Here is a 21,645-nt window from a genome sequence, read left to right on the forward strand (position 1 = left end):
TAGGAAGTATGTTGCATATTCTTAAAAATTATTTTTAAGCACCTGACTGTAACCAGCCCACGAGATACCTTATGGGGGTGGGGAAACAGCAGATTATCACCCCGTCTTGCTCTTCCTTGGGCACACGTACATTTTTTGTTTGTTTATTTTTGCTCTGCACTGTTGAATGCATGAAACTCAGAGGCATGTATGATGTGACTCCACTGTATACCTTACAAAGTACTTGCATCTATATGACCTTGTGTTACACTTGTCAAGTGACAGCACTGCATGGCTGAGAGGAAGTGTGTAGAGGAGAGAGGAAGGCTGGGGGGCCGAGAAGTCTTGGCAGGAGGGCAGCGGAAGAGGATCAGCCAGATAAAAGAAAAGCAGCCCATTGTGGGGGCAGGAGAAGTGTTGCTAGAGAGGCAGAAGGATAAACAAGAAAGAGAGGTGTCCCAGACCCAAAAGGAGAAGGCATGCAAAGGAGGTTTACACGAGCGCCCAATGGGGTGGGAAGTCAGTCATGACGAAGTCTAGAGGAGCCGTCAGACGGCACTTAGGAGCCATTGAGCGCTGGCTTCTCTGTCGATAGGCTCAGTGTCCTTTTCTCTTGTATAAAGTTCTTAAGAAAACACTAACTCTATTTTTGCAATAAGACATGAAGTTCCAGAAACTTTTCAGGGAAAGAAAGAATGGTAAACTTAATAGTTTTTGGAATTCTTTCTCTTGACTGTAGTGCATAAACTTGCCCCGCCCATGATTTAATGACCGACCAGAGGGTGTCAGGCGTCCTGGGTACAGACACTGAACTTGGCTCAGGCTTCTCTGGCCTGAGGAGTAATTGTCTCTGTTCCTAAGAGAATGCCCTCCAGTTCTTCATTTTTAGAGAAGTCAGTCTTTTTTTGTTGCTTTTTGGAAAATGACAGGAAAGCAAACAGTGAAGGTAAGTACAAGCAGCCTTACTGATTCTTTCCAAGAGTCATTAAGAAGCAACACACATGTGTTATTTCCTGTCTGTCTTTCTGCCTTATCTTTGTTGCACATCTTGACTTAGAAGCTCCACGAGGAAGGACGGACAGCGTGTGTTTTGTGGTCAGCATCCAGCTTCATGGCTGAGAAAGTGAGCTATTCAATGAGTATGTACGGTTGGAGCCGAGAAAGATGGGGATCCATATGGTCTGCCTGGAAAGCAGGTAATATAATGGTTACATTCTCTGATCAGGGTGTTTCCAGCTTGAGTCCAATGAACTTGACACATGTAAACCACCAGGTCACACATAAGCTTCCATGTTACGTTACAAAAGGGAGCAGCCAAGTCACCCCAATTAGTCACACAGGGATTACCTCTTAGGTTTCCTTACTATATTAGACTCTATTAGTAAAGGCTTTTTAAAAAGATATATTGATATAAAAAATCCTGTGGTTTCAATATTGAGTGGAAAAAATATATTTTCACTGAGTATCTAGCTGGTTAATTATGATGTAATTAAACATAATAAAATATATTGAATGCTTACTGTATATCAGATACTATCTTTTTCCCCTGGCAGTTTTACCACTTGGTTCTCACAGGAAAGCCACCTGACTAGACCAGGTGTCCCCACTCTGAAAAGATGTGAAGAGTCAGTGAGAAAGCTAGTTAAGTGCAGAAGAGAAGGGGCCAGAAAATTAAGCTCCCTATTTTTCAGAGACACCAAATTCCCAAAGCATCACTTTTTTTAGATTTCCAGTGAGGAAAGAAAGGAGTACCTTCTACCGGCCATGACACCGCCCTCTCTGTACCTTGTCCCCGTTTTCTGTCTCCGTGTTGGTCTCTCTTGCACACACACCGTCCCTCACCACAGCTGCCACTCTACCCACATGCGCCAGGGTCAGACATGGGTGGGGCGTCTACACAGAGGGTGCCGGCTGGATAGTGAGGTGCATCCCAGGTGCCCCAGCAGCCCGCACCGAGAGGACGCCCCTCTTCTTTCTCTGTTTTCTGCTCTCCAGTCGGCTGTGATGAAGCAGACATAACAAACTGTAGTGACCTGAGATGCGCTTGCCACTTGCTGTCACTGTAATCCCTTCCTTGAAGAGTTTCTTTGTCTCTAAAATCATGCCATCCCTGATCAGAGAGCAGGAGAAAACTTCACCATCTGAGGACGTAGGATAAAGGAAAGGCAAGCTGGAGATGGGAAGCAAAAAACTCGGGACTACAGAGAAGAGGCCATGACCTGCTGTAGGAACTCAGTCGTGGGTCAGAGGTCAGCAAAGGTTACTGGCCCAATAAACAACCAGGAACTTAAGGAAGAAAAAAATAGTTCAGCACAATTTTCCTCATTTTATACCGTATCATAAAAAAATATATCGGAAACCCCATAATATGTCTTGTTCTTTTCCACCTTGGCCTTGCATACCTACTATTACTGTCCCTGTTTCTGGCCAGTAGAAGCCTAGAAAGGTCAGGGCCTAGAACACAGATGTCAGGAGGAAGATTTGGGGCATCTTTGCTTTGGGCAAGTTACCAGTCCATGAGCAAAGGAGAAATTTTTCTCCTGTATGTGCGAACGGAATAAAGAACCCTTTATTTAGAACCAGGCACACCAAGGAATCTGTAAGAAGCCGCTCCAAACCCTGAGACACTCTTAACTCCAGGGAATGAAGGGAGGGCTGCTGGAGAGGAGGTGGGGGAGGGGTAACTGGGTGGTGAGCAGTAAGGAGGGCACGTGATGTGATGAGCACTGGGTGTTATACACAACTCATGAATCACTGAGCTCTACCTCTGAAACTAATGATACACTGTATATTAATTAATTGAATTTAAATAAAATAAGTTTAAAAAAAGAAGCTGGTACAAAGATATGTAAAAATAATGACCACTTTTATGGAATGTTGGCAAAATCCAAATTTAATACAAAAGGATATTCTCTTATTTTTCTGTTTCAAAGTCCTGAATGTAAAAAAAAGCAAGAGCATGCCAATTGGAATGTAGGTTTGCAAAGTGTTTACAAAAAATTATTAATTTGGGGAGAAGGCAACATGTTTCAGCCAAGAACCCATGATTAAAATTCTCCAATAAATCCTTCCCAACTGAAAAAAAATTAATGATTTTTTTCAAGGTCTACTTGTGTGGATACAGCAGTTTTGAAGCAGGTCAAGGACCCATTTTTCTTCCCTGAATCTTCATACAAATGGGTTCCCTGGGGTCCCCTCTAAGCAAGAGATGAAGGTTCTTCTCAGTTGATTAAACTAAGTGGAGCTTCATGGGGAAAATGGGGTCACCAGAAAAATGATTTTCAGAAATCTGAATTTATCAGCAAATTATTGAGAGTACAGGCACAGTGAATAGATACACGGTAACAAAGCTCTCCTGCTGGTCAGAGAGGGGCAGCATTCAGGACAGCTCTTTCTTGTACCCGAAACCCATGTGGGCACAGGACAGACACCGCCGCGGCTCCCGCGGGAAGTTAGAGCGAGAGCTGCAGCGACCCCAGACGTGCCGTCTGTTTTTACCGAAGGAAAGCGGCTGGGCTTGACACGAGAGGCACCTCTGCTTCCAGTGACCAGGCAGGGGCCGAGGGGAGCATTCCGTTTCCAGGCCCCCCACCATTTGCTCACAGGCAGCTGCTAACAACCACCTCACCGAACTCCAGAGACTTCCTCGCTCAGAGCCTGCCTGAGGGACCTTGGGGAGGGAGGGTGATTCGCGTGAAAGGTTCATGCAGAGATCTGCCCGCGTCAGGTGAGCGAGCTCCAGGTTCCCAGTGCGCTCTGTGCACCTGTCAGCGTGCTAGCTACCTGCGACATGAGCAGTGATCAGAAGGTCCTTCCTCCTGGGCTCAATTTGCCTTCCTTCGGGGCATCCGGTCAGCTGCAATGCAGAACGAGGCTTGGTCTGGTGCCCTGTGACCCTCGTGTCACCCTCAGCTCACTCGTTAGATTGGCCAAGATCAGCAGCTCACTGGGAGGCCTTTTGATGAGGGTGGTTGGCTGTCTGGATCTCTTGGGTTCTCGTTAGTTCTCTGCACTTTGGTGCATCTCAAGTCATCCCGAGGCTGGAAGGTGGGGCACTGGACGTCACTAAAAGCTCAGGTTGATTTGGAGTCTGGGGCTCAGGATCATGTTTACCCCACACTGCTTCCTCCCCAAAAGAGCCCCCAGAAGTCAGAGGGAGTAAGCCCTTGAGACTCACAAACTTGTGTGACTTGGGCTTCCTGCAGACAAGCACAGACTCTACACTTGGGAAACCCAACCTTCACCCCATGAGGGCACCCAGCAGGGAGGGAGGCAGGAGGGGTCAAATGCGGTTTCATAAGAAAGCTGTTCTTCTATGTGTTCCTATGTGTTCTCCTATGTGCCTTGGGTTATTTTCTCCTTTGCCATCTTTTTCCACATTTCCCCTTTTCCTTGCCATTTTCCTTTACATTTTTCTCTGTGGTCTTTTAAATGATCTCTTATTGTTAGATATCATTTATTGTTAAATATTGCAATAAACTACATACAGCATTTCAATATATATTGGATTTGGGGAAGGGGGAGCCAGTGGTATGCAGAAGACAGGCAAATACGCTAAGTTATTTCTAGTTTTCCCTGTATGTTCTAGTGGTTGAGTTGAATAGTAGGCTAATGGGAATAAATATTTAACAGGCAACTTTATTTTTTTATTGTTTTTTAAAGGATTTTATTTATTTGTTTGAGAGAGAGAGAGAGAGACAGAGCATGTGCAAGGGGGAGAGGCAGAGGGAGAGGGAGAAGCAGACTCCCTGCTGAACAGGAAACCAGACACGGGGCTCAATCCCAGGACCCTGGGGTCATGACCTGAGCCGAAGGCAGATGCTTCACTGACTGAGCCACCCAGGAGCCCCAATGGGAAACTTTGAATGGTAGATTCAGTGGAATTCAAGCTGGAGGATTTTTCTAGAACTCCAGTTACCAGCTGAATTGTCAAGGTCATTTTACTGTCCTCCAAGATCAAGGACAGGCAGGTTCTCGGCAATGAGCATCCCGGAGTCATTACTCAGCCATGTGGAAATCACCTCCATCTGCACAGTCAGCTATTCCCCCTTCCGAACCAAGCTCTGTAGCTATCATGAACCTTCCCCTTCATACTGCTGTTTACTTTAGGGGCATACGCAGAATTGGGGTAACAAGAGCTGCCTCTCATTGCGTGCTTTCTCATCAGGTGCTACATTAGACATTTCACGTTGTTTTTTTCACGACAGCTGAGTGAGGTAGGCAGTATTATCCCCATTGTACAGAAGAAGGAACTAGAGTTCAAGGAACGTTAATAAGTTGCCTGCGTTGGTGCAGCTAAAAGGGATGGATTTGAATTAGTTCCGTTTGGATCCCAGAACCAATGATCTAACTGCTCCATCATGCTATCAGTGAGGTGCTAGAATAACCCTCCTGTCTCACCTGTGCCCCACACCTCCCTCTTCCAACATGGAGGCAGAGCAGAGGGTCCGTGTGTTTGTTGCTGCAGAAGACGTGAGTCCCAGAGCTCTGTGTTGCTCACGTCTGCGGTTACGTTGGATATCTGACGAACATGCCACCTTGTCTGAGTGCAAGATACGGCACACATGTGGTCAGGCTTGGGAAGCGCCTGCCCCAGAAGCAGAATCTTCACACCCTGGAACTGGGAGACATCCTCAGATGAGTTTTCTGGATCACCTCTTACATGGAGCTCATGTTGAAGCCTTCTTGAGTGACATGATTCTCCTCTGTGGAAAGTGAAGCTACAACAGGACACCACAAACACAGGGAGAGACACAAACGCTGTACCGACGGCCCCCGGGACAGTGGGAAGAGCGGGAACCTGAAAGAGGGTGTGTTTTTTAATATATCGCTTAAACTCTCTGATCTCCATTTTCTCATATTTAAAAGGGAGATAATAATTTCCCTCAGAGTTGTCATGTATTCCATGCAAGAGCACCTAGCATAGTCCTGGCATATAATATATTTTCAGTAAATGCTAGAAATGGGAAAAGAACGGTCCAGCAGATTTTCAGTTGATTTCAGATCTATCAACTTCTTCTCAGGGTGAGGCGTGGATGTGGCCCTCCCGAGCTCCACATAAAGATTCACATGCAGCAAACAAGGGCTCCATGAGGGGAAAAGGCAGTTTGAGGGACTCTACTGTTTGAAATCCACCAGAACAAAAGCTAGGAATTTTGGTAGCAAGTTGTGTTTTCTTTGTTATTTTCATGAGCATAAAGCCCAAGAACTGTACCATTTCAGAATATCCAGAGCCAGTTGTCCCAAGAAGCTAACTTTCTCAACTATGAGTGTAGATTGGAAGTGTAGACCATCAGTAATCAGCAAAACCAGTTCCCAGGATATTTTTTCAACAAACCCCCTTATGACAGCCATGCCAGTGCTGCCATGCACTCTGCCAGATTTAATCACCCATTGGAGCAGAGCACGCATGCCCAATGCTGAGGTGAGTTCTGTAAGAAGTGCTCATAGCCAGCCCTTGGCACCTGGTCATCTCCTATTGGCTTTCCTGAGGAAAAGCATTTGTAATACCCGGTTAACCTGACTGAACATCAGCAATAATTCGGCGAAGACTCATGCAGTACCTATTAAAGGGAGGATATATCTACTACCTAGTAAAGGTAGTCTGGCATATTGTAAATAATACTTTTGAATAAATGAATGAATGAATTAACATTACAAATCAAGTAATCTCTGTTTAGAATTTATGTTGCCCTGGAATTTCCCAATGTTCAAAGAAGACCCTCATTACTAGTATTTCAACGGCACCCTATTTTGAAAGTGTCTGGATCATGGGATCAATAAAAGATAAATTTGAAAAACCTTTCAGAATTAAGTGTATCAAGTTGTCTGAATATAAAGAGACACAACAAAATCAGAGTTTACAATGTTTCTGTCCCACACAAAAAAGAATTTATCCAATCTATGATGAGGCTGCCTCTCAAAATAACCTATTTACCTATGTCTTCTTAATTCCTCTATGTTTTTCTTTCACAAAAATATTACCATAATCTTAATTTAGGAACAATGATTATCATTAAAATGCAATTCTTTTTTAGAGTCACTGGGCTAACAACAAAAACAACTCGTCTGACTGGTTTTGTTATATTTTGTCACTATTAGACTCAATGTGACGTTAAGAAATAAAGTTAAGCCGCTTGCGCTCCTTTTCACCTTCCAAGACCAAAGACTCCTCAGGCTGGTGATGACATTTTCAGGATGTGGAATGCTCATCCACAGTCTTTTGCTACACACCCAATACAAAAGAAGTGCCTAATCCCAAGGAATTTACCATATAATAAGAAAACGTATATCTCAAAAATTGAATTTAGTATGAGATCAGGATCAGAAGATTTTAGAGCTGGAAGGGTCTTTATATCTGAACTTTACTATCCTATATGCAATAAAAGACTAAAACCCAGAGTCTGTGCTGGATGTCACTGAGAACATGGCAAAAACATTTAAGTGACAGAACAGTGTGCTTAACCACATGTAAGTGAAGGGAAAAGTAAACAATGGGGTCAACAAGATTCGGAATGGGAGTTCCAAGAGGCAGGCTGGAGTAGTCGGGGGTGGGGGTGTCTCGTGGGAAAAGTGACCTGGTTACCGCAGTGCAGCATCAGGGTACGCGCTCTGCCTGACCCACGGCACCCAGGGGGCATTGGGGGCGTTCTAACTCCAGACGATCTAGACTGCAAATTGGCCTGAGCATAGCCTCTGTGGTCTGTGTTCTTTTCTGCTGGGGTGGCTTTTTCTCTGTCTCTTGTTTTGTTTTCTTCTGAACTGCAGTATTTTGTGTGGGTTCAATACTGTTAATTGACACAAATTCTTATAAATAAGTGGAATAGAAATCCTACTTGTTTCCTAAATAGATCTGAACATACTCAGTAGTAATAGCCTTTCCCCAAGCCCCTGGGCCTTCATCTGCTCGCCAACTCCGAGATTTTAAAAAAACACATTATATTTTTAACAGTTTCAAAGAATCACTTTGGTTTTTAAAAAATTTCAATAAAATCACACTTTTAATAATCTATAAAATGATCTGTAAACATTGAACGAGCAAGGTTTTAGAGGATGAAGGAACAATTGGCTTTGTGGTGGGGTTTGCGCTAATGTTTACTCACTGTTGCCCCCGCGTGGCCACTCTTCAGATTGCACGTGGCAGAATGTGTTACAACCTAATCAAATTCAAGGGAGAATAAGATAGAATAGGTTGGTCCCTGTATCCCCTAGCTCCTAAAAACCATCATATAACTTATGAATGATATTCTAAATCAGAGAATATCTTCGCTCTGTAGTGACACAGCTGCAATCATCGTCCTGGAGCGTTCCTGGTCCCCCTGTCCCCTGCTCTGCCAACCCTGCACACCCCCAGTCCCCCTGAGCACCCCCTGTAGTGGCATTTTCACACCATGCTGTCATTCGTTGTCTCTCGGTCTGTCCTTTCTGCTGGGAGTAGATCTCTCTCGCAGCTGCCTGGCTCGATGACAGGTGGATGAATGGTTTTGGGATCTTTTGTCCTGGAACAGCAGGCATCCTTCAAAACCCTGATGGGCAGGGTGAGTCTCTGTCCCTCTGTGTGCCCCCAGCCTCGGTGGAGCATGGTGCCCAGGACAAGGGATTTGAGAGTCCTCCCACATGAAGTTTGTTCTGTGAAGGTGGATTCCTTCTGATATCATTATGTAACCACATAACGTGGCCGTTACTGTGAGACAGAAAGCCTGCTACTGTATTGTATTCTACTTGCATACCGTGGCTAGCAAACAGTGAACATGCACTCACACTCACACGCTCACACTCACACCTCCGTCTCTGAGCATCACTACCATGTAAACCACAGTGAATTCCCACTGCATTGTAGACATGCACACGTGCCGTTAAAGGTATAAACAGAGGGGGATGGATATGGAGGTCTGGCTAAAATGATGGAAGTCCTTGCCTATGGGTGTAAAGAAATGAGATTTTACCCAGAAGGCACTACGTTCTATTCAAAGGCGTGACGTGTTTTATCATCTTTAGAACAGGGATCGGCACAGAGTTTTCTGTGACGTCTTCTGTAAAGATTTTCTGTTAGGTGTTGCAATCCATGTGGTCTCTCGGACAACGACTCCACTCTCGCATTGTGGCTCGAAAGCAGCCACAGACCGCACATAACTAATGTGTGTGGCTGTGTTCTAGCACGCTTTGTTTACAGAATACAGGGGGAGGTTACGTTTGGTCCATGGGTAGTAGTTGCCCACACCCCAGATTTGCAACCTGATGGACGATGGGTGAGAGGGCTCTTATTTTCAAATGGCAGAGTGGGCATACACCGGGAGGTCCCTGCCTGACCCCGGTCCCTAAATTTGAAAGGAAAAAAGGATGATAGCGAGATTGGCCAACAAGTAACACTTCAGAAATTCCCCTGCATTTATCTGTATTCCTCGAGCTTCCCACGAGATGTTCGTCTGTGTTGAATTACGTGTAGGTATTGTTTTGCTGAATATGTCCCCATTGCCTGGCGGGTATATCTTGCGGGTTATATACCTCGCAGACGGTCACCTCGTTCAGGCCAAGACCATGAGCACATTTATGGTTCTCATGAGTCAGTGGAGGACCCAGCATGTGTGGGCTTCAGGACGAGTTTGATTCAGCCCTCAGCAATGTTATTGAGCACCTGGCTTGCTGGGCCCTCTGGGGCACTGGCACTGGCCATGCCTCGGACGCTTCTGCGGTCGTGATGGAGAAGCGTCTGGCCTGGGTGGTTCATCCCAAGCTTTGCTCTGCAGGCCAAGACCCGAGGTTCCTGTCACCTCATTGGCTGGGACCAGGTCACATGCCCATGGATGAGCCAATCGCTGGAGCCAGGGAGTGGGACCGTGGAGACTGGCACAGGTTGTTAGGTCCTGTGTTGTAATGACTTTTCTAATTGCCGTGGTGGCAATATATTCTGAGATGCATTTGTTGATAAAACGAGTATTGATTTCTGGTAGTGAGTGAGTCCAAGGTGCTGGCTTAGTACCTAGCACCTCAGCCCCGGCACCTCGGTACTACTGTACTAATCTGCAGAGACAGTGGCTGAGAATGAGCAAAGTTGATGGAAACGGGTCTGGAATGCACAAGGTAATGGTGTGTGTGTGGGGGGGGGGCGGGTATGGGGATTGGGGTTAATAGCGCTGGCCAACCTGCATCTCCAATTTACCTAGGTTCAAGAAGCTGCGAGGAATCCGTGGTGGTTCACCGTCAATAATTTTGCAGATGAAGAATATGCCTTTTGCATGGAGTATGGCAAGACTTGTTCCAAGTATTTTCTAGTTGGTACAGAAGTCGGGGAGAGCGGCACCCTCCATCTGCTAGGATAGGCGTGAGAGGCTGAGTGCTCTCAAGAAGGTGTCTGGCTTTCTCAGGACTCACTGTGAGTCTGCACACAGGACTGACGAGGACAGTTAAAGGTTTGTTCTAAGGCTGGAGTATTGGAAGAATGTGGTGCACCTCGTAATCCTGGGAAGAGGACAGATCTGGAGTCCACTGTGGAGTTGCTTCGTGAGAGCGGTGGTGATCTGCAGTGTCCAGCTAACGAGATGTCTGTCCTTTATTAAGTCGTGGGTGTGGTTTCTGTGACTTTGTCCTAACGGCTAGGGTTTCCAAGGAGTGGGATTTTTTTTACATCGCTGTAATATTTGGTCCCCCGAGAGTGGGCAAGTCCCGTTCTGCTGCTGAGAAGTGTGTCTCTAGCGGTTGGAGTGTGTATTACAGGCCTACAGGTAAATGGTGGGGTGGTTACAGTGGTCAGCAGGCTGTTGTTCTTGATGATTTTATGGGTGAATTCCGTATGATGAGATGTTAGATCTTATTAATAGGTATCCTCATTAAGTGCCCATAAAGAGTGCTTTTTCTGAGTTTAATAATAGATATATTTTTATCATTCCTAATAGCCCTCCTTGTACTTGGTATTTCAATGAGCAGTGCATTACAATGTTGCCTGCATTTTATTGGTGTATTGATGAGAATTTGGGTATGGAAAATGGTGGGAATGCCTCCACAAATGTACACTGGCACATCCAAATAATTATTAAGAAAATTTTATTTTTGACAACAAAATAGGAAGTATCCTCCTGTGATTCTTAGTTTAAGCCAGGGGAGGGGGCCATCTTTTGGTACTGGTAATGAGTACCATAGTCCTTCCTATGGAACATTATCAGATTCTACTGGGAACTTGGTCTTTGTTATTGTGGAAGAACCAAGATGGACAAATTATTTGTCTCCTGTTTCATTTTCCATGAACATTTTCACAATATTTGGTTTCACACCTCTACTATTCTGAAATTGTCCCAAATTTGGCACCGGCTGGCCCTTCTATGCAAAGGGTATGTTTGAGCCAAGAAAAAAATAGCTTCTGGGTGACTGGGAGACTCTAGGATCAGAATGCTGTCAGTAGGCAGTTACCGTGACCTTAGATTCTGAACCAGCTCCTGACACCTAGACTAAATAGATTTCAGATTTATAAACTTCAGATAGAAATTTTGTGCCCATGATGACAACCAAAGAATATGTGTAATTCTTAAACCTAACCCTAACCCCTAAATTTAACCCTAAAACTTAACGTGACCCTAAACCCCAAACTGGAACCCTGAATACCAAACTTGAAATTGAACCCCACACCTGAACTCTGAACCATGAACCCAAACCCTAAACCAGAACTCTGAGTCATGAGCCCTGAACCAAAACCCTAGCCAGAACCCAGACTCCAAATTTGACCCTGAACTTTAACCCCTAAGCCCTAAGTCTTAAACCCTAAACCCTAAATCATAAGTGTAAAGCCCTAAACTCTAACTCTAACCATTACCCTCACCCTGATCCTAAACCCAAACCCTGATCTAGAACTCTGACCCAAACCTGAACCTGAACCCAAACCCAAACCCTTAACCACACTTTGTTTATGCATTCACCATTGATGGACATTTGCATGATTTCTACCTTTTGATTATTGTGAACATTGCTAGGGTTGGGGGTTAGGGTTAGGGTCTTGGATTGGGGTCAGGGCCAGGCTTGAGATCAGGCTCAGGTCAGAGTGTGGGTCTGCATGAAGATCAGGGCCAGGGTCATGTTCAGTGCCACTGGTTGGGTCAGGGACTGTTGTTATTCCATATTGTTTCCAAATAATTGTTCCTTAACTATTTTTGGAGAAGTTGGGGGCTATTGGGCTCCATTCTGCTTGAATTTCCAAAATTAAATGGACTCAGCTGGACCCAGAGAGGGAGCAGGTGCTTCCACCGAACTGAGCTCACCTGGTCCTGCACTGCCTCCACCGCCTGCAGAGGGCGCAGGACCCCAGCTCCCACCCACAGCCGGGCATGCGCAGACGCTGTGACAGGAGCCTGGCCTCCTCAGGATCAGCCGTGGAGGCTTCCGGGGGATGTGGGTCCGCACCCACACTGACAGGACCCGCTGTGGAGGGCATGGGGTTGTGTCCATGCTGACTGGAGCCCGGCCTCCTCAGGACCCGCAGTGGAGGACGTGTTTCCGCGTCCACACCCACAGGACCCGCAGTGGAGGACCTGGGTGCACGTCCACACCCACAGAACCCGGGTCTCCTCAGCATCCGCCTCGGGAGGAGAAGGTGAGGAGAAGCCGCCTGAGCCGGGACTGCCGAGGGCTCCGTGTTCACAGGACCCCGCGGAGGAAGGGCGCGCAGTGTAGACGGTGGGGTTTCCGTGGTTTGTGTGCGGTGCCCTGGGGTCCCTGGCGGGGCTGCGCGCGGGGCTGTGGGGTCTCCCCTCTCTGGGCTCTGATCCGCTGGGCTGGTCCGCGGGTCCGTGTTTACGCGCACACGGATCCGGTTCCGGGGGCTCCGCAGGCGGTCTGCAGTCAGGGAGCCTCCGGCCGCCCACCTGGCGCTCCTGCTCCCCCGGCCTCGGCCCCGCAGGGTCCGCCCCGCGTCCACACCCGGTCCGGGCTGTCGGTTCGGTGTCTGGAGGTTCGGTAGCGACGGCGCGCGCTCTGCAGACAGACGGCTGTGGGGAGAGCAGGTGTTCTCACGGCGTCGGTTCTTCCCGAGCGCAGAGTGTCTTCCGGTCTCCGCGTGTCTCCCTCGACGTCTCTCGTCGGTGTCTCACGGGTGTCCGTCTGTCCTCGGTGTCTCCGGGTGTCCGTCTGTCGTCGGTGTCTCACGGGTGTCCGAGGACAGGGCTGTCCGTCTCCCTCGACGTCTGTCGTCGGTGTCTCCCGGGTGTCCAAGGACAGAGCTGACCGTCTCCCTTGACGTCTGTCATCGGTGTCTCACGGGTGTCTGAGGACAGGGCTGACCGTCTCCCTCGACGTCTGTTCTTGGTGTCTCACGGGTGTCCGAGGGCAGGGCTGACCGTCTCCCTCGACGTCTGTCGTCGGTGTCTCCCGGGTGTCCGAGGGCAGGGCTGTCCGTCTCCCTCGACGTCTGTCGTCGGTGTCTCCCGGGGGTCCGTCTGTCCTCGGTGTCTCCGGGTGTCCGTCTGTCGTCGGTGTCTCACGGGTGTCCGAGGGCAGGGCCGTCCGTCTCCCTCGTGGTCTGTCGTTGGTGTCTCCCGGGTGTCTGAGGACAGGGCTCTCCGTCTCCCTCGACGTCTGTCGTCGGTGTCTCCCCGGTGTCTGAGGGCAGGGCCGTCCGTCTCCCTGGAGGTCTGTCGTCGGTGTCTCCCGGGTGTCCGAGGGCAGGGCTGTCCGTCTCCCTGGAGGTCTGTCGTCGGTGTCTCCCGGGTGTCCGAGGACAGGGCTCTCCGTCTCCCTCGACGTCTGTCGTTGGTGTCTCCAGGGTGTCCGAGGGCAGGGCCGTCCGTCTCCCTGGAGGTCTGTCGTCGGTGTCTCCCGGGTGTCCGAGAGCAGGGCCGTCCGTCTCCCTCGTGGTCTGTCGTTGGTGTCTCCCGGGTGTCTGAGGACAGGGCTCTCCGTCTCCCTCGACATCTGTCATCGGTGTCTCCCCGGTGTCTGAGGGCAGGGCCGTCCGTCTCCCTGGAGGTCTGTCGTCGGTGTCTCCCGGGTGTCCGAGAGCAGGGCCGTCCGTCTCCCTCGTGGTCTGTCGTTGGTGTCTCCCGGGTGTCTGAGGACAGGGCTCTCCGTCTCCCTCGACATCTGTCGTCGGTGTCTCCCCGGTGTCTGAGGGCAGGGCCGTCCGTCTCCCTGGAGGTCTGTCGTCGGTGTCTCCCGGGTGTCCGAGGGCAGGGCTGTCCGTCTCCCTGGAGGTCTGTCGTCGGTGTCTCCCGGGTGTCCGAGAGCAGGGCCGTCCGTCTCCCTCGTGGTCTGTCGTTGGTGTCTCCCCGGTGTCTGAGGGCAGGGCCGTCCGTCTCCCTCGAGGTCTGTCGTCGGTGTCTCCCAGATGTCCGAGGGCAGGGCCGTCCGTCTCCCTAGAGGTCTGTCGTCGGTGTCTCCCGGGTGTCCGAGGGCAGGGCTGTCCGTCTCCCTGGAGGTCTGTCGTCAGTGTCTCCCGGGTGTCCGAGGACAGGGCTCTCCGTCTCCCTCGACGTCTGTCGTTGGTGTCTCCAGGGTGTCCGAGGGCAGGGCCGTCCGTCTCCCTGGAGGTCTGTCGTCGGTGTCTCCCGGGTGTCCGAGAGCAGGGCCGTCCGTCTCCCTCGTGGTCTGTCGTTGGTGTCTCCCGGGTGTCTGAGGACAGGGCTCTCCGTCTCCCTCGACATCTGTCGTCGGTGTCTCCCCGGTGTCTGAGGGCAGGGCCGTCCGTCTCCCTCGAGGTCTGTCGTCGGTGTCTCCCGGGTGTCCGAGAGCAGGGCCGTCCGTCTCCCTCGTGGTCTGTCGTTGGTGTCTCCCGGGTGTCTGAGGACAGGGCTCTCCGTCTCCCTCGACATCTGTCGTCGGTGTCTCCCCGGTGTCTGAGGGCAGGGCCGTCCGTCTCCCTCGAGGTCTGTCGTCGGTGTCTCCCGGGTGTCCGAGGGCAGGGCCGTCCATCTCCCTGGAGGTCTGTCGTCGGTGTCTCCCGGGTGTCCGAGGACAGGGCTCTCCGTCTCCCTCGACGTCTGTCGTTGGTGTCTCCAGGGTGTCCGAGGGCAGGGCCGTCCATCTCCCTCGAGGTCTGTCGTCGGTGTCTCCCGGATGTCCGAGGGCAGGGCCGTCCGTCTCCCTGGAGGTCTGTCGTCGGTGTCTCCCGGGTGTCCGAGGGCAGGGCCGTCCGTCTCCCTCGAGGTCTGTTGTCGGTGTCTCCTGGGTGTCTGAGGGCAGTGCGGTCCGTCTCCCTAGAGGTCTGTCGTCGGTGTCTCCCAGGTGTCCGAGGACAGGGCTGTCTGTCACCCTCAAGGTCTGTCGTCGGTGTCTCCCGGGTGTCCGAGGGCAGTGCCGTCCATCTCCCTCAAGGTCTGTCGTCGGTGTCTCCCAGGTGTCCGAGGGCAGGGCTGTTCGTCTCCCTCGATGTTGTCGTCGGTGTCTCAGGGGTGTCTGAGGACAGGCTGTCCCCTCTTTGGTATTTGATGGAGGAGGAGGAGGAGGAAGTTGGGAGGGTCGTTCTGGAGGAAAGTGCACTGGAGAGAAGCAGGTTCCGGGGTGATGGGTGTTCTCACCGGCTGAGCTGCAGGGGTGGTGATTTCTGGGAGGAGGTGAAACCCGCGTCTTTCCCTTTGGGGCCTGTGACTGATAAGTCTCTGCTGTGGGGGGTTCTAATGTGGGGTCTGTAATTGACAGTTGTTCCTGTAATTGACACTGAGCGGTTGGCTCCCCACCCAGCCCCCCTTCTGGCGACCCCAGTCCACTTGACTGAGCCTTCCCTTCATGCATTTTCAGTTCTTTTTTTTTTTTAATTTTATTTATTTATTCGACAGAGATAGAGACAGCCAGCGAGAGAGGGAACACAAGCAGGGGGAGTGGGAGAGGAAGAAGCAGGCTCATAGCAGAAGAGCCTGATGTGGGGCTCGATCCCATAATGGCGGGATCACGCCCTGAGCCGAAGGCAGACGCTTAACCGCTGTGCCACCCAGGCGCCCCCATTTTCACAGTCCTAACCAGTTTTTGGTGGAGTGTTGTGGAAAATTGAAATTCCAGATCCCACTGCTTCTCCTGTACCCACGACACAGGTGCCGCCGATGTCATTCTCCAAGTCTCTTGCTAACGTGTGGCCTCCTACAGTGGCAAGTGGCCTCTCCGTGGTGGGTGAACTGGGTCTCGGAAGACGTGTCCTCCATCACGAAGTTTGATGTGGTCTCTGCTCCTGTGACCTGGTGCTGACCTGGTTGTTTGTAAGAGTACTTGACTCTGGGTTGATTTCAAGGTGCAGTGAACCTGTCACAGCAGCACAAATACACTTTATCTCCACACTCGGACTCCCCTGCTGTCGTTTCTTTACCACATTTGCCACTTCACACGGGATACTTCAGTGCGTTTTATCCCGAACAGGGACACCATCCCGCGGAAACACCACATAGCCCTGAGCAAGGAAATCATTGCGGTTTCCACGTTATAACCCAGACCACAGGCCCACTTCAACGGTCGCCACCTGCCCCGCTGTCTGAAATGTCTTGCTTCATTCGGATCCAGTTTTCTTCTTCTGCAACTGCTCCCGAGACTTTCCCATATTTGCACAACCCTGATGGATTTAAGGAGCACAGATGGCTCCAATCTGGGTGGCCTTTCTGGATGGCTTATGTCGCTTGGGCTGTTTTCAGTGTCCGTCCATGTGGTGACATGCATCAGTCCTTCATTTTTTCACTGTGACTAAACATAGTAACATTTACCACTTAAAACATTTCAGGTTCACAGTACTCCGGCCTTAGGTGAGTTCACACGGTTGTACATCATTCTCTAGAACTTCTTCTTTCTCCCCGAGGGAGACGGTATGCATGAAACACTAACTCCCCATTCCCTTTTCCCCTCGGCCCTGCTGCCACATTCAACTTTCTGTCTCTAGACACCTCAAGAGGTGAAATCATACAGTATCTGTCCTTCTGTGAAAGCCAGCATCCTGTCCTTGTTGCCGATTTCGGAGTAGAGCTGTCAGTCTTCAGACTTGAGCATGGTGTTGGCTATAGATTTATTGAAAAAAAATTACCCCTTATTCCTGTTTTCATGAGTGTTTATGTCAGCAACAGACATTGGATTTTGGTTAGAACCTTTTCTGCATCAATTAATATGACCACATGTTTTTATTTAAAAATTTATTGCGGAGTATAACATTGCTTGGTTTCACTATACTGAACAACCTTTGAGATGTTTGTGAAGAGACCCTTGCTTATGATGCAGAATATATTTAAGAGCTCTTGGTTTTGCAATTTTTCTGATCAGGCTTCTTATATCTAAGACAAGTGTAGGAATGTATTTGCTGATTTTGTGATGATTTCATTAGGGTTGGTATTAGTGGTTAGGATTGGTGTTAGGGGTTAGGGTTATGGTTGTGTTAGGGTTAAGGTTAGGGGTCTCCCTGTCCTCTTCTGCACAGAGCCCATTCTCCTCCAGTAACCAGAGTGATCTTTTCGGAACATAACCTTTGGACCTCTCTGGTGTCTGCTCCCCTCCTGACCATCCTCTCCAGCCTCACCTCTCCCATCACAGCCTGCCCTTCTGTGGGCCACCCAGGGGTATGATTGTCCCACATGTGCCTCAGGCCTGAGTCCAAGCCTTTGCATTCACTGTGCCCTCTGCCAGGAGCACTTTTCTCTCCCCATGCTTCATGTCTGGCTTGTTTCCCCATTGGCTGGGCCCCGAATTGCCCTCTGAGGACCTGACTCATGTCTGCTGGTTGAATGTGCTTGTCCGCTATTTAAATGTAGTGCCCGCCTTCCTGATGTGAGCAGTTTGCTAACCTGCCAGTGATGGGGCAGGCATACGGAACTAGCCTTAGTGTCTGCACAAAAAAATAGTCTCAGAGGGGCTCACCAAACTTACCTGACGATGGGGGAGCTGCTGTCCCCATGGTGGGGAGCAGGTAGTCCCCTCAAAGGGGGACCAGTCATGTGAGGTGGTTGGACAAGACTCCCAACTTCTTGTCTGGGGAGATGGAGACCTGGACCTGGAAGCTTACACCCTTGGATTCAAGGCTGGGGCCTAAGCAAGCTCCTTCTTCTTCCAGAGGTCCTCTCTCCCCTTCCCTAACCATGGACTGGACCTGATTCCTGATCTGGGGGAGTTCAAGGGTGACCCCTCCTAGGAATACCAGTGGTTTACTAAGGACCTTGTCAGCAGGATGCCCAGTAGCCTTGAAGGGAGGACCCTATAGGAGGTGGAGACAGCTCTGTGGGGACTGGTGACATCCCACTCAAAACAAAATGGGTTCGGTGGCCAGCCCTGCTGGTTCTACCCAGACTGTAGGGCATAGAAACAAGGGCTGTGGCCCAAGGTGCTCCACTCCTGGCAGGTGGGGACAGGACCTGGGGGTTTGCCCAGGAGCTCAGCACAGGGGAAGTGTTCCGGCTCCAGCATGCTGGAGTCCATGTGGGGCTGCATGGGCTTCCAACCTCTTAAGCCTTAGGCACCTCTTCGTAAGATGGGGTGCTGACGGCCCCCATCTCTGGGAGCAGAAGATAGGGAGGCCCCATGGGCAGACTCACTCAGGAGAGGCCAGGAGAGTGGCTGTTGCTTAAAGCAGCCCAGGGCCTGCCCCCTTGAAGAAGGTGCACATGTGCACAGTCCCCAGCTTCGGGGTCCTGTGGCCAGCCTCTGGCAGTGACCCTCCTCTCACCCTGTCCCCTGTCCCTGTAGCTATGTGGTCTTCCTGGAGCTGTTCTTGCAGACGGCGAAGAAGCACTTCATGGTGGGACACAGGGTCACCTACTATGTCTTCACCGACCAACCATCTGCTGGGCCCATGTGTCCCTCTGGGAGGGCCGGAGGGTGGTGGTCCTCGAGGTCCGTGGCGCCCCGTGCTGGCAGGATGTGTCCATGCAGCACATGGTGATGATCAGCTTCTGCGAGCAACACTTTCTCCACGAAGTGGATGACCTGATGTGCGCAGACGAAGACCTGAAGTTCATGACCACGTGGGTGTGGAGATCCTGTCCCCACTATTTGTCACTCTGTACCCCAGTTTCTACTGGGTGGCCCACGAGAACTTTAGCTACGAGCACCGGCCACAGTCCCAGGCCCACGTAGCTAGGGACCAGGGCGACTTTTACTGTATGGGGGCCTTTTTTGGGGGGGGGGTCTGTGGTGGAGGTTCACTGACTGACCTTGGCCTGTCACCAGGCAATGGGGGTTGACCTGGCCAATGGGATGGAGGCCATGTGGCCTGACGAGAGCCACCTGAACGGATACCTGCTGGACCACACGTCCACCAATGTGCTGGCCCCAGAGGACCTGTGGGACCCACAGCTGCTGGGCTGTCCCCCGGAGGCCATGTGGGACCCGCAGCTGCTGGGCTGTCCCCTGCAGGCCATGTGGGATCCGTGGCTGCTGGGCTGAACCCTGGAGGCCATGTGGGACCCGTGGCTGCTGGGCTGTCCCCCGGAGGGCATGTGGGACCCGCAGCTGCTGGGCTGTCCCCTGCAGGCCATGTGGGACCCGCGGCTGCTGGGCTGAACCCCGGAGGCCATGTTGACCTGGGGCTGCTGGGCTGTCCCTTGGAGGCCATGTGGGACCCGCAGCTGCTGGGCTGCCCTCTCCTCACCCGGGTCATGGAGAAACTGAGATTCAGGCAGTGCCCAAGAATCACCAGGACATCCAGAACACATGAGGGGCTCGCCCCGTCTCCGTCAGGGGGTGCCACTCTGAGCAGAGCTGTAAAAGCAGGTTCCTTCATCTGTCCCCTCGACTGTGGAGTCCAGCACTGCCTGCTCGGGCATGTCCAGGGCCCCCAGCCGCCCCTGTGCCCAGGAGACCTGCCTGTGGGCACAAGGTCCTCTTCCTGTGGTTGGTGCATTTTGATAATTTCTGGGTCATTTGCAGCTGCTAATGGCTCCAGTTTTACGTCGAATGTTTTTCTGTGTCAATGCTGAGCAACCATCTTTAAAAAGAACAATTGAGGGAAAAGGTTTTCTCCCTGGTTCTAAACAGACACGGCCTGGTGGGGCTGGGAACGGCCCTGTAGCAGCCTTGGATGCCATGCCACAGCCATGGGGCTTCAGGGTCAGGGGTGCGCTGAGTCACCTCTCAGACCCTCAGTCCCCTGACTGCCAGAGGCTGTGACCGCTAGCATGGCCTCCAGGAGTATGGAGCCCTCTGAGTTATTTTTGGTTCCTGCCTTGGTTTTAAAAGGCTATTTCTGTGCTGGTGGTGTGGGTGTGGGTGGCTCCGTCTGGGTGCGCGTCCTGTTGGGATCCCTCAGTGCCCACTGGAGGGTTTGCACTTGTGGACTCTCTCTGCACTATGTGTTAGCAAGCATTCACTGAGTGCCTACTGTGAGCTCGGTCACCAACAAGGGGCAGAGCGTGAGAGCAAGAACCAAGATACAGGGTCCCTGCTCCAGGGCCCTCCTGGGACTCGTGATGGCCCCATCCTCCTGACTCACTACTTTCCTATTGTGGTGTAATAGACATACGACTGATACCGTTAAGCACGTTTCAGGGTACAATTCAGTGGCAATACGTACATTCACTGCTCTGCACCTGCCACCTCCATCCATCGCCACAACTTCATCGTCATCCCAAACTGAACCGCTGCCCACGAGACCCTAACCCCCATTCCCCCTCCCCAGCCCCAGCACTCAGCAGCTCCTTCCATCTCTATGAATCGGAGTGCTCTCTGTCCCTCACGAATGGGGTTCTCCAGTATCAGTCCTTTAGGGACTGGCTTATTTCACATAAGATATTAGCTTCAAGGTCTGTCCCCATGAGCCTGGACCTGAACCACTTTTCCCCCAAAGGAGTGGCTCAGCCCTCTCCTGTCTAAGGTGAGCCTCCTCAGTCCCCTCTGCTCCCCTCATCTTCCTTCTCAGCCTGGAGATGATCCCAGCCAATCTGCAGCTTTGAAGACCTGTTCAATCCAGATGCCGGACACACACCTGGGGGGCCTAGGGCCTCACCTACCCCATCTGTCCATGTCAGGTGCCTGCACCCCCACCATCTGGCCACCTGATCCTCCCACAGGTGTCCCCATCTCAGGAGAGGGAAACACCAAGTCCAGACCCTTGGAGACCTCAGTGAATTCTTGCTTGCCACCAACTCTCCCAGTAGTGAGGTGGCTACTGGAGGGCATTCAATGTCCTAAACATTTAAAGGCATATGTGAATCTCTGCTTCCCAGGGCAATGGGTAACAGTTGGGGCAAACAGAAACCAAGTAGACTCACTGGAAGAAAGGCTGAGTGATGAGGAGCGTTAGGGAAGAAGGGCCTGGAAGCTCTGACTGTCCCTACCTGACCTTCAGATGCTCCCCAGTTCCTCCTGTGCCTCTGGTGTCTTCCTGGAACCCTGACCTGGCTGTTTTCAGACAGCTCGCCCAGTGGTACCCTCACTTTTGGGGGGGGTTTGCTGAAATCCGCAGTGTGTCCTGCTGCCCCACCTGGGTCACATCGTCTGGGCCATCTGAGGACCCAAGACTGGGGGTGTGTGGCCTGGAGGGATTCTGAGCAGAGCTGGTGGGATGGGAGGGCTGCAAGGCACAGAGACAGGTTTCCAGAAAGCTACCTTCCTACAGTTTTTGAATCAAAGCCTTGAGATCTTTAAAATGCCAGCAGTGTTACAGCATGGGCCAGAAAAACAAATGTCCTTGTGCACCCAACACCACCTAAACTATTGGCCATTTCTTGTCACTTGAGCTGAGTACAAAGGATTGGGAGTGGGGGCTTGAGGGAGGGGTCCTGGGCCAGACTT

The 21,645-nt window shown here is 51.1% G+C and overlaps 1 pseudogene; it reads left to right on the forward strand.

The window, feature by feature from the left end:
• The first annotated feature begins 12,352 nt into the window (after nucleotides 1-12,352).
• Nucleotides 12,353-19,299, forward strand: LOC113241431 (histo-blood group ABO system transferase-like; annotated as a pseudogene).
• Nucleotides 19,300-21,645: the final 2,346 nt, after the last annotated feature.

This window comes from Ursus arctos, unplaced genomic scaffold (genome assembly GCF_023065955.2).
Source record: "Ursus arctos isolate Adak ecotype North America unplaced genomic scaffold, UrsArc2.0 scaffold_3, whole genome shotgun sequence".
Classification (NCBI taxonomy): Eukaryota; Metazoa; Chordata; class Mammalia; order Carnivora; family Ursidae; genus Ursus; species Ursus arctos.